Below are 12,746 nucleotides of genomic sequence, written 5' to 3'. Positions count from 1 at the left end.
AACTAAGTGGAACCCGCTTGGCATACAAGCTCTCTAAGCATCCTAATCGAAAGGGGTCTAGGCGTTTACCCCCCCCCCCCGGAAAATACCTTATAGGAAAATACTCCCCACAGAAAATACCCCCGGAAAATGCCCTCGGCAGAAAACATTCTCTTCGAAAATTCCCTCCGTGAAAAATTCTCCCCCACGGAAAATACCCCCTGGAAAATTCCCCCTGTTGAAAATTTCCTCGGAAAATCCCCCTCCCGGTAAATCCCCTGGAAAATGCTCCTCCGATCAATTCTGTGTGTGGGGGAATTTTACATTGGTGGGGAATTATCGAGAGAGGGATTTCAGCGGGGGTAATTTTCCGGGGAAATTTTCTGTGGGGAGGAGGGGAATTTTCTGGAGGGGTATTTTCCGGAGGGCGATTTTCCGAGGGGGGTATTTTCTACGAGGGTATTTTCCAGGCAATATATTCCAGGGGGATTTCCCGAAGGGATAAATTACGGATTAACAGTCAGACAACTGTTAAAAGATTTTAAAGATTTAATAAAAGAGATAGAATCGCCCTGTTTGTATTCAAGTTATCGCCGTGTATCTTAAAAAAAATAACTAAAAATATTCTTCGGCACTGTGGATAATGGCAGTTTGTGAGATGATTTCTGTTCTAAAGCAAGAAGGCAATAACATAGAAATTTATTTTGGGCGGGACCAACAATTCGGGGTAGGTCAGAACTAAAAAAAAAAATGCTCAAAATATGCCCAAAAGACAGAAAGCTATAGAAAAGTCGTAAAAATCTTGAGAATACTGTAGTTAGATATTTTAAGTCGGCGATTTACAAAAGTAAAAAAAAAACATTCATTTAACTTTTCCTAACACTCTTCGAGGTAGTGCATCCACTTTCTCTTCAAGCAAAACTCTAGAGACCACCATGAAGTTATAAGTATGTTGCTGCTTGACCGATATTCAAAATTATGTGGAACTAAATAATGACAAAACCGGAGGCTAAAGAAATAAGAAGAAATATTTTTTTTCGTGTTGTCGGAAATGAAAGACTGTAAATGTACTTCTCTTGGCAATTCTTATATTATTATATTATTTTGTTTTTATATATAATATTATAACTTATATATTTTATTTTATTTTATTTTATATACATAAATTGTACATATATATGTTATTTTTACATTGTTGAGATACATTTTTATATTTTCTTGGCAATTGAAGAAGTTCAAAATTTTCAGTAGAAGCAGTTCCTCGAACAGTTCCATTATGTACGAATCAAGATCAGTGGCGTCAATTGGAGGGAGGGGCCTGCAAACTTGGTCGATGTTTTGCCCCTTCCTCCTTAAATTTTGACAAATACCCTTTTTGGAGTATTTTTCCTGAATATACTGTTTTTTTTTACTTTTCCTTGACGAAATTACAAAATACAACAAACTTACCCCTCCTAGATGTTCTCAAAGACATTTTGTTCCCCCTCCCCTCCCCTAAATTTTCGTTAATTGATGCCACTGATCGAAATATATGACTCTTGGGCTTTGGAAATACACGATCTATCTATCTATCAATAGGTTGTTTTTTTTTGTTTTTTTTTTGCTTTAACTGTAGCAGTCTCTTTTGTTTTTATATGTGGATTTATCTGCTTTAAAATACACGAGTATATATTTGTTTACATGTATCAAGTTTTATAGGCTTTTGGTTTTAATATACACTGAAATTTCAAGCTTTATTTATTTTTAATGTTTTAGCAATTGGATGAGATGCATCACCTCTTTTTGAGGTCTTGTTTTTCTATGTTTTAGCCACGTTTGCAGTTTATGCTGATTGAGTAGTTTTTATTGAATCTTTTTGGCTGTTTGTTTTTATCTATGGTAGCTATGCAGGTTTAGCCAACTATGCAGTTTTAGCCAATTGAGTTACATTAATCGACTCTTCTTGGCTATTAGGTCGTACATAAATTAGCTTTGGAGGTTTTAGCCAAAGTTTGTAGTTTTAGCTGATGGAGTTTTCTGCTTGTTTTTATATATAGTAGCTACGCTGGTTTTAACCGAGTTTGCAGTTTAAACCAATTGAGTTGTATTTATCGACTCTTCTTGGCTGCTAGTTCTTATATATATATAGTAGCTAAGGAGGTTTGAGCCACGTTTGCAGTTTTAACAGATTGAGTTGTATTTATCGACTCTTCTAGGCTGCTAGTTCTTATATATAGTAGCTAAGGAGATTTGAGCTACCTTTGCAGTTTTAGCCAGTTTAAGTGTATCTATCAATTCTGTTTGGCAGGTAGTTCTTATATATAGTAGTTATGGAGGTTTTAGCCAAGTTTGCAGTCTTAACAATTGAAGTGTATTTATTGATATGTCGTAGCTATGGAGGCTTTAGCCAGGTTTGCAGTTTTAACCCATTGAGTTGTATTTATCAACTGTTTTTGGCTGCTAGTTCTCTTATATATATATATATATATATATATATATATATATATATATATATATATATATATATATATATATATATATATATATATATATATATATATATATATATATATATATATATATATATATATATATATATATATATATATATATATATATATATATATATATATATATATATATATATATATATATATATATATATATATATATTCGACTCCGTAATTTTAGAAAAATAATTTGTGAACTTGCCGAAGGTGTCTTAGGGAAGAAAGCTAGGACTGAAGCTAAGAATATTAGTGAAAAAGCTTTATGTTTAATAGAAAGGAGAAGGGACTTGTAAAAGAGTTATACATCGTATAAGAACAAAAGGAATGTAAAGAAAGTGGAGAAAGCATTAAAACATGAACTAAGGAGGTTTGAAATGGAGGCCATGGATAAAATTGTCGAAGATCTGGAAGATGCAGCTAGACAGCATAATAGTAAAATATTGTACTGGCATGTTAATAAATTGAGAGGGAGGAGTCAATCCGGACTTGTCCCAGTTAAAGATAGGAATGAGGCCACAATTAGTGATCAGGAAAGAGTTAAAGAGAGATGGGTAGAACATTTTGAGAATTTGCAAAACCGAGATAGAGTTGCAGGAAAAGATATAGAGGTAAATTAAAAAAATTGTGATACCTTGGATGTGAAGAAATATTTATGTTTCATGGAAGGACTAGCAAGAACACTTAGAGAATTCCAAAATAATAAAGTTCAAGGTGATGAAGGTTTGGTAAATGAGTTTATTAAATATAGTGGCTCTAAGGTTAGAAATAAGTTACTGAAGATTAGGAATATAATTTTTGAAAAAGGGGTAAGTACCTAACGATTTTAGTAAAACCTTAATTAAGTCACTTTATAAGAAATGTGATAAGAGTGAGTGTGGTAATTATCGAGGCATTAGTCTGGTCTCTGTAGGTATCAAATTACTTAGTAATATGATACTTTATAGACTGAGAGATGCCATAGACAAGGTTTTAAGAGAAGAAGAGTGCAGTTTTAGAAAAGGTAGAGGATGTGTCAGCCAAATTTTCACTCTTAGGTTAATAATTGAGAAGTTCCTGAGTTATCAAACACCATTGGTCCTCAATTTTATAGATTTTTAGCAATCGTTCGATTCTGTTGATAAAAGAGCTTTAGCAAAGATCCTTGCATGGTATACCAGACAAATATATTAAAGTGATTAGTGCTATGTAAGAGAATAACACTGCTGCGGTTAAGGTAGGAAATGAGGTTAGCAGCTGGTTTTATATTAAATCAGAGTTCAGCAGGGTGGTGTTCTACCCCCATTTGTATGGATCCTGAGCTTAGATTATGCTGATGATTTAAGCATACTAGATGACAGTGTGAGCAAAATAAATGAACTTTTAGAGGTTTTGCGAGTTCAGGGTGCAAGAATAGGTTTTAAAATTAATGTTAAGAAGACTAAGTCTCTAAGGCTAGGAATAAGTGAAGATGAAAAGGTGATGCTAGGTAACGAAGAGATTGATCAAGTGGGCAGCTTCACTTACCTTGGTAGTATTATTAGTAAAGACGGTGGGAGCAGTTAAGATGTTAAAAGTAGTGTAGCCAAGGCTCAGGGTATTTTTTCACAGTTAAAAAAAGTTTGAAAGAATAGGAAGATAAGTCTGCGAACCAAGATTAGAATATTAGAAGCTACAATGATGACAGTGGTCAAATATGGCTTTGAAGCATGGGCCCTCCGAAAAGCGGATGAAGATTGGCTAGATGTTATCCAGAGAAATTGCTTACGGATTGTTCTGGGTACCCGGCTGACTGACCGTATTTCAAACACTAGGCTGTACGAAAAATGTGGTTCAATACCGCTTCCTAGGGCTACAATGAAAGAAAGGATTATGTTTAATAGAAAGGAGAAGGGACTTGTAAAAGAGTTATACATCGTATAAGAACAAAAGGAATGTAAAGAAAGTGGAGAAAGCATTAAAACATGAACTAAGGAAGGTGGAACTTGAGGCCATGGATAAAATTGTCTAAGATCTGGAAAATGTAGCCAGACAGCATAATACTAAAAAATTTTACTGACATGTTAATAAATCGAGAGTAAGAAGTCAATCCGGACTTGTCGCAGTTAAAGATAGGGTTGGGGCCACAATTAGTGATAAGAAAACGGTTAGAGTGAGATGGGTAGAACATTTTGAGAATTTTCTAAACCGAGATCGAGTTGCAGGAAAAGATATACAGGAAAATGAAAAAATTTGTGATACCTTGGATGTGAAGTAAGATTTGTTTTGTGAGGAAGAATTAGCGACAGTACTAAAATGATTAAAAAATAATAAGGCTTCCGGTGCTAACATTGTGATAAATTAGTTTCTTAAATATGGCGGCTCTGAGGTTAGAAATAAGTTACTGAAGATTATGAATATGATTTTTGAAAAAGGGGTAAGTACCTAACGATTTTAGTAAAACCTTAATTAAGTCACTTTATAAGAAATGTGATAAGAGTGAGTGTGGTAATTATCGAGGCATTAGTCTGGTCTCTGTAGGTATCAAATTACTTAGTAATACGATACTTTATAGACTGAGAGATGCCATAGACAAGGTTTTAAGAGAAGAAGAGTGCGGTTTTAGAAAAGTTAGAGGATGTGTCAGCCAAATTTTCACTCTTTGGTTAATAATAGAGAAGTGCCTGAGTTGTCAAACACCTTTGGTCCTCAGTTTTATAGATTATGAGCAAGCGTTTGATTCTGTTGATAAAAGAGCTTTAGCAAAGGTTTTATCCTTGCATGGTATACCAGACAAACACATTAAAGTGATTAGTGCTATGTGAGAGAATAACACTGCTGCGGTTAAGATAGGAAATGAGGTTAGCAGCTGGTGTTATATTAAATCAGGAGTTAAGCAGGGTGGTGTTCTACCCCCATTTGTATGGATCCTGAGCTTAGATTATGCTGATGATTTAAGCATACTAGATGACAGTGTGAGCAAAATGAATGAAGTTTTAGAGGTTTTGCGAGTTCAGGGTGCTAGTATAGGTTTTAAAATTAATGTTAAGAAGATTAAGACACTAAGGCTAGGAATAAGTGAAGGTGAAAAGGTAACGTTGGGTAACGGAAAAATTGATCAGGTGGGCAGCTTCACTTACCTTGGTAGTATTATTAGTAAAGAGGGTGGGATCAGCGAAGATGTTAAAAGTAGAGTAGCCAAGGCTCAGGGTGTTTTTTCACAGTTAAAAAAAGTTTGAAAGAATAGGAAGATAAGTCTGCAAACCAAGATTAGAATATTAGAAGCTACAATGATGACAGTGGTCAAATATGGCTTTGAAGCATGGGCCCTCCGAAAAGCGGATGAAGATTGGCTAGATGTTATCCAGAGAAATTGCTTACGGATTGTTCTGGGTACCCGGCTGACTGACCGTATTTCAAACACTAGGCTGTACGAAAAATGTGGTTCAATACCGCTTCCTAGGGCTACAATGAAAGAAAGGATTATGTTTAATAGAAAGGAGAAGGGACTTGTAAAAGAGTTATACATCGTATAAGAACAAAAGGAATGTAAGGAAAGTGGAGAAAGTATTAAAATATGAATTAAGGAAGGTGGAACTTGAGGCCATGGATAAAATTGTCTAAGATCTGGAACATGTACCCAGAGAGCATAATAGTAAAATATTGTACTGGCATGTTAATAAATTGAGAGGGAGTAGTCAATCCGGACTTGTCCCAGTTAAAGATAGGAATGAGGCCACAATTAGTGATAATGAAAGAGTTAAAGAGAGATGGGTAGAATATTTTGAGAATTTGCTTAACCGAGATAGAGTTGCAGTAAAAGATATAGAGGAAAATTAAAAAAATTGTGATACCTTGGATGTGAAAGAAGATTTGTTTTGTGAGGAAAAATTAGCGACAGTAGTAAAAGGATTGAAATATAATAAGGCTCCCGTTGCTGATAGTTTGGTAAATGAGTTTCTTAAATACGGCGGCTATGAGGTTAGAAATAAGTTACTGAAGATTATGAATATGATTTTTGAAAAAGGGGTAAGTACCTAACGATTTTAGTAAAACCTTAATTAAGTCACTTTATAAGAAATGTGATAAGAGTGAGTGTGGTAATTATCGAGGCATTAGTCTGGTCTCTGTAGGTATCAAATTACTTAGTAATACGATACTTTATAGACTGAGAGATGCCATAGACAAGGTTTTAAGAGAAGAAGAGTGCGGTTTTAGAAAAGTTAGAGGATGTGTCAGCCAAATTTTCACTCTTTGGTTAATAATTGAGAAGTGCCTGAGTTGTCAAACACCTTTGGTCCTCAGTTTTATAGATTATGAGCAAGCGTTCGATTCTGTTGATAAAAGAGCTTTAGCAAAGGTTTTATCCTTGTATGGTATACCAGACAAATATATTAAAGTGATTAGTGCTATGTAAGAGAATAACACTGCTGCGGTTAAAGTAGGAAATGAGGTTAGCAGCTGGTGTTATATTAAATCAGGAGTTAAGCAGGGTGGTGTTCTACCCCCATTTGTATGGATCCTGAGCTTAGATTATGCTGATGATTTAAGGATCCTAGATGAAAGTGTGAGCAAAATGAATGAACTTTTAGAGGTTTTGCGAGTTCAGGGGGCTAGAATAGTTTTTAAAATTAACGTTAAGAAGACTAAGTCACTAAGGTTATAGATAAGTGAAGATGAAAAGGTAACGTTCGGTAACGATAAAATTGATCAGTTTGGCAGCTTCACTCACCTAGGTAGCATTATTAGTAAAGACGGTGGGTGCAGTAAAAATGTTAAAAGTAGTATAGCCAAGGCTCAGGGTGTTTTTTCACAGTTGAAAAATGTTTGGAAGAATAGGAAGATAAGTCTGCGAATCAAGATTAGAATATTGGAAGCTACAATGATGACAGTGGTCAAATATGGCTTTGAAGCATGGGCCCTCCGAAAAGCGGATGAAGATTGGCTAGATGTTATCCAGAGAAATTGCTTACGGATTGTTCTGGGTACCCGGCTGACTGACCGTATTTCAAACACTAGGCTGTACGAAAAATGTGGTTCAATACCGCTTCCTAGGGCTACAATGAAAGAAAGGATGAGTTGGCTAGGGCCCGTTGTGCGGATGAAAGATGAGAGATTGTCGAAGATTGTCCTTTGCAGCCAACCGTGTAGGGCTAAACGGAAAGCAAGTCATCCTCGTCTGGGGTGGGAGGACGTCATAAGGAAAGATTTAAAGGAAATGAGAACTTCGTGGGAGGATGTAAAAAGGGAGGCTTTAAATAGATTGGGCTGGTGGAGGAGCGTGCGTAGCTGTGTTGGCCTTGGGCAGCTTGGTGCTGTGGTGAGTTGTTAGTAGTAGTATCGACTCTGTTTGCAGGTAGGTGTTATTTATAGTAGCTATTGAGGTTTTAGTCAAGTTTGCAGTTTTAGCCAATTGAAGGGAATTTATCAATCCTGTTTGGCTGCTAGTTCTTAGATATAGAAGTTATAGAGGTTTTAGCCAAGTTTGCAGTTTTAGCCAATTGAAGGGAATTTATCAACCCTGTTTGGCTGCTAGTTCTTAGATATAGAAGTTATAGAGGTTTTAGCCAAGTTTGCAGTTTTAGCCAATTGAAGGGAATTTATCAACCCTGTTTGGCTGCTAGTTCTTAGATATAGTAGTTATAGAGGTTTTAGCCAAGTTTGCAGTTTTAGCCAATTGAAGGGAATTTATCAACCCTGTTTGGCTGCTAGTTCTTAGATATAGTAGTTATAGAGGTTTTAGCCAAGTTTGCAGTTTTAGCCAATTGAAGGGAATTTATCAACCCTGTTTGGCTGCTAGTTCTTAGATATAGTAGTTATAGAGGTTTTAGCCAAGTTTGCAGTTTTAGCCAGCTGAGTAGTATTTATCAACTCTTTTTGGCTGGGTGTTTTATACACAGTAACCAAGTAGATTTTAGCTAACTGATAACTCCAGTCAATTTTACAGTTTTAACAATTTAAGTGGTACTAATCAACCGTTTTTGGCTTGTTGTATTTAAATATAGTAAATATATTTTAGCCGATTTTCAATTTAAGCCGATTAAGTGGTATTTTTCAACTCCGTTTTGGTTTCTTGCTATTAAATGTAGTATCTATGAAAGTTTGACTTCTTCTGATATCTGCAGATACTATGCCATTCGTCATCCATGCCATGAATAAAGATGTTGTCTTGTAACAGATCCCATCAATTAATCATAGCCAAGCTTCATTTGAAATATCAAAATTAAGCCTACAAAGTAATCTGCTTACAAATAATAAAAGTAATTTTTCTTTATCCTGTTATGGAATGCAGCTGGCATCTTTTACTGATATATAACCACTTTACAAGTGCCAATGGTTATCTTGAATATAATTATATCTTCTTGAAACACTTTTATGGGTCAAAATAGACAAGGATTTGGGCAAAGTAATATATCTTAACCTATGGGATGATGACAATGATTACAACAAGATTGTGTAACAAATCCATAGGGGGTCAAGACATAGGAAACAATGCGAAATCGAATATTTCCTTGTCAAAACCTGGCTTAAATTTTTCTTATTCTGTCCCCTGAAAAAAGGGGAAGGTCGTAGATCACTTGGCCTCTTCTTACCCCAAGATGAAGTTACAAATTTTGTTTTATAAAAACATAACCCAGTTAACCCTGTAATTTAAACCGAACTTCTTATTTAGGGTAAATACTATTGAAATAAGATAAGAATTATTTAAAAAATCACAAGCCCAGTTGAGCTGAGTTCGCATTTCGGAGAAAGAAAAGACGCTCAATAAACAGCAAATAAAAAAGGTAAATAAATTTAGAAGAATGGAAAGAAAAATTTACATCACAGACATTGCATTATACATTGCAGAGTACATTGACGCATAATAACAGACTAAATGAAAGTTAACTAGAAAGTTTATTCGGTCCTAGAAAGTAAAAGACGAACGCTATCTAACACCCCTTTGCTTGGCTGTTGCCCTTTCTATGGCTACATCGGCAAAGAGCCATATCCTGCCAATGGTCCGCATAACATTTTTTTTTTACACGGAAGCAAATTGGGAAGAGACTTTCGTGAAGGGGGGGGGGGTCCTGACTTCGACAAAAGACTTTTGCCAGAGAAGCATTATGCCCTACCTGAATACTATAAACTTTAAGTATTTTTGTATGTTTTTTGGTCTTTTTTATATTCGTATATCCCTGGGCGAACCCGTTAAAGCCATGTCCTAGCGCTAAAGTCTAATTCTAATCAGTTTATTTTGTTCTCCGGTTCAGTAGCAAATTTGTTTCAGGCTGCGGGGTGGGCGAAGGAAGAGCGACAAATTACGTTGAGCGTCAACAGAAAAAAAAACTGGTCTCAGGCCAAGTAATACTTCGTTTTTTCATTCATATTGTTAGATGTTATTCGTTCCGGAAAAAACGTCAAGTTTAATTTTTAATGCTACACAGACCAGACCGAATAAATAAAAACCCCAATGGTTTTAGATTACAGAGCCCTATTATAGCAGGTGTCAGTAACCTGTTCAGCAATTTGGCAATCCTATTTCGTAACACATTATCTGCAATTATAATATATAGAACGGATTATGAAATGGAATAGCCAAATTATATCCATGACTCATTTCGGTATATTTGCAATTATACACGTTAAGAACTAGGAGACGTTATTGAAGTCAGGAAAAGAGGTCTAGGATTCTAGAACATCTCTAAAATCTATCAAATTATGTTCGTATGTTGCTTAGCAGATCTCGAGGGATAAACCAACGATTTTGCAGGAGAGGGGGGGGGCATTTTTCTTTATCAAACTGCTACAAAGTTTATATGAGGGTACATTCGAAGTAGAGCTGTCTGAAACGGATCAGCCATTTTAGAAGAGTACAAAACTCTTTTGTTATTTTATAACTAATTCTTTTAAATTACTACCACTAACTTTCTAGTTCTGGAAATAGTTTGTTTTTTAAACTAAACGTAAACATAAGAAAACACACTTTTAAATTTGTAATGTATACACTCAGGGATAAACCTGTGATCATGGCCGTATACAGGGGGGCTAGGGGGTTTGAATCCCCGAAATGTTTATCCAACTCATAAAAAAAATGTACATAAAAAAAAAAAAATTATGCATTTTTTAAAGTTTTTTTTACCCACCCCCTACCCCTAAACAAAATCCTGGATACGGCCCTGTCAACAATTTTGCAGTGAGGAGGCTTATTTCCTTTTATCAAACTGGCAGCATCTAAGTTTATACGAGGTAACGTTTAAATTTTTTTACGCTGCCCGAAACGGATCAATCCTTTTAATAGAGTACGGAAAACTTCGTTAATTTTTTGCTACTAGCCTACCACTAACGTTTTATTTCTGTAAAAAGACTGTCTAATTAATAAAACAAATGTAAACATGTATAAAAAAAAGCCTAAACGATTAAAAAAAACTCAATGCAGAATTTGTCTAATTTATTGACTCGAACACAAAAACTGAACAGTTTAAAGAAAGATTTGTAACATACCTAACCCATGTAAACTTCCTAATTTACTTTGGCGGGATAACTCACAAATAGGCTGAAGCATCTTTTCAAATAGATTTTCCCCGACCCAAACGTTTACGCCATATTATTCGCGTAATGGATACTTATCGCGTTCAAGTAGTCAGGAGGAAGGCAGATACTACCAGCTACTGTTCATCTGGTTTGCGGCACAGGAATCGCTAAGCGATAAGTCTACGGGTACCGGGTGTCAGTAAGCGATAAAATAATTCCACGGATACAGGAAAAACTAAGGTGCGCATTAAAATAAGAGGGGAACAGCATTTGTTGCGCATTGCGCATTAAAGGTGCATATTAAATTAAGAGGGGAACAACATTTGTTGCGCATTGCGCATTAAAGGTGCGCATTAAAATAAGAGGGGAACAACATTTGTTGCGCATTGCGCATTAAAGGTGCGCATTAAAATAAGAGGGGAACAGCATTTGTTGCGCATTGCGAATTAAAGGTGCGCATTAAAATAAGAGGGGAACAGCATTTGTTGCGCATTGCGCATTAAAGGTGCGCATTAAAATAAGAGGGGAACAGCATTTGTTGGTAGGGAATAAACAGAAAAAGAAGTGGTAGTGAATTAACGGAAAAGCTTGAAGAGTTCAAAGAAGGCTTTGGTGAAATTATTCTAAACGGCACGCTTTCACTGGAAGAAGCTTTTTGTTAATTTTGTTGCCTATGAGAAGATAAGATAAACTATATTCACAAGCAAAAACACCGTAGTTATGCAATAAACACAAGGCCGTGACTACCACGGTGTGCTGGTGCTGGTGTGCTGGTGCGCGGTGCGGTAATGCTAATTATTAACGAATTAAAATAATTCTTAAGAAATGTTGGTACTGTGCTAAAGAAAGAACACGAAAGAAAGACCGCATTGACATTTCAACGCCGCTATTGATAAACAGGTTTCCGCTGCATAGTGAGATATTGCTCAATCCGTGACAAATATTTAAACTTTAGTTTTTTGGGGTTTAGGGGGACTAAAAGGTAGCTAGGTTAGGTCAGTGGCGGATCCAGGGGAGGGGCGAGGGGGCGCCCCCTAACGTAGTCTAAAGTAGTGTAATTTACTTAATTAACGCAAATTTGCGCTAATCAAACTTGCTCCTAACGCAAGTTTATCGGATCAACCTATTTGCGCCCCCCCCCCACTAAAAAATCCTGGATCCGCCCCTGGGTTAGGTTAGGTTATATATTTAATATATGCTCTTAATAACTGAACGCACTCAATAACTGAAGTTAGGTTAATCCTGATGAAATGTACCAAAACCAAATGATAATGTAATACTTTAGAGGCAAAATTATGGAAACTACGTCAAAGAATTGTGGAAAGCGGGCCGCGCAGGTCATATTATATTAAATACCTACCGCAACCTAACCTAACCCCTGACCATCTCTATATATTAAATATTTAATAAAAATATACATACATCGTAGTTTTCTCACTCAAAACAAGCAAATCATAATCGATCCAGGAAGGGAAACCGGTTTCTGTTAGATCCTACACAGCAAAATTCTTGAGTGCGTTCCGTTTAACAGAGAAGTACCAGGCAAATTATAGGGCGATTAGCTGAATTAGCTCTCCACCTGGTTCATGACAAGCGGAAATCAACAGGCCGATATTCGTAAGAGGACAGCAGTTGGCTAGATTTTGAAAGTGAATACATTCCGCTAGTGAAAAGTGTTACTTCTTATTTTCCTTATTTTCTAAATGCAAGTTAATTGAAATAAGCTGATTAGAACAATGGCAGAGTGGTCACTTTCAAATAACTTGCTTTTTCAGTCGTCATAGCGATGATTTTCATAATCGGGTATTT

At 35.9% G+C, this 12,746-nt stretch overlaps 1 protein-coding gene across 5 annotated transcripts in view; it reads right to left on the bottom strand.

The window, feature by feature from the left end:
* Rab3GAP1 (RAB3 GTPase activating protein subunit 1) overlaps positions 1-12,746 on the bottom strand; it is a 350,147-nt gene that overhangs the window by 120,863 nt on the left and 216,538 nt on the right. The window lies entirely within an intron of this gene.

Source organism: Artemia sp. Qi Xiang Cuo, chromosome 12, assembly GCF_049724085.1.
Source record: "Artemia sp. Qi Xiang Cuo chromosome 12, ASM4972408v1, whole genome shotgun sequence".
In the NCBI taxonomy this organism is placed as follows: Eukaryota; Metazoa; Arthropoda; class Branchiopoda; order Anostraca; family Artemiidae; genus Artemia; species Artemia sp. Qi Xiang Cuo.
This window is presented reverse-complemented; position numbering and strand designations above follow the sequence as displayed.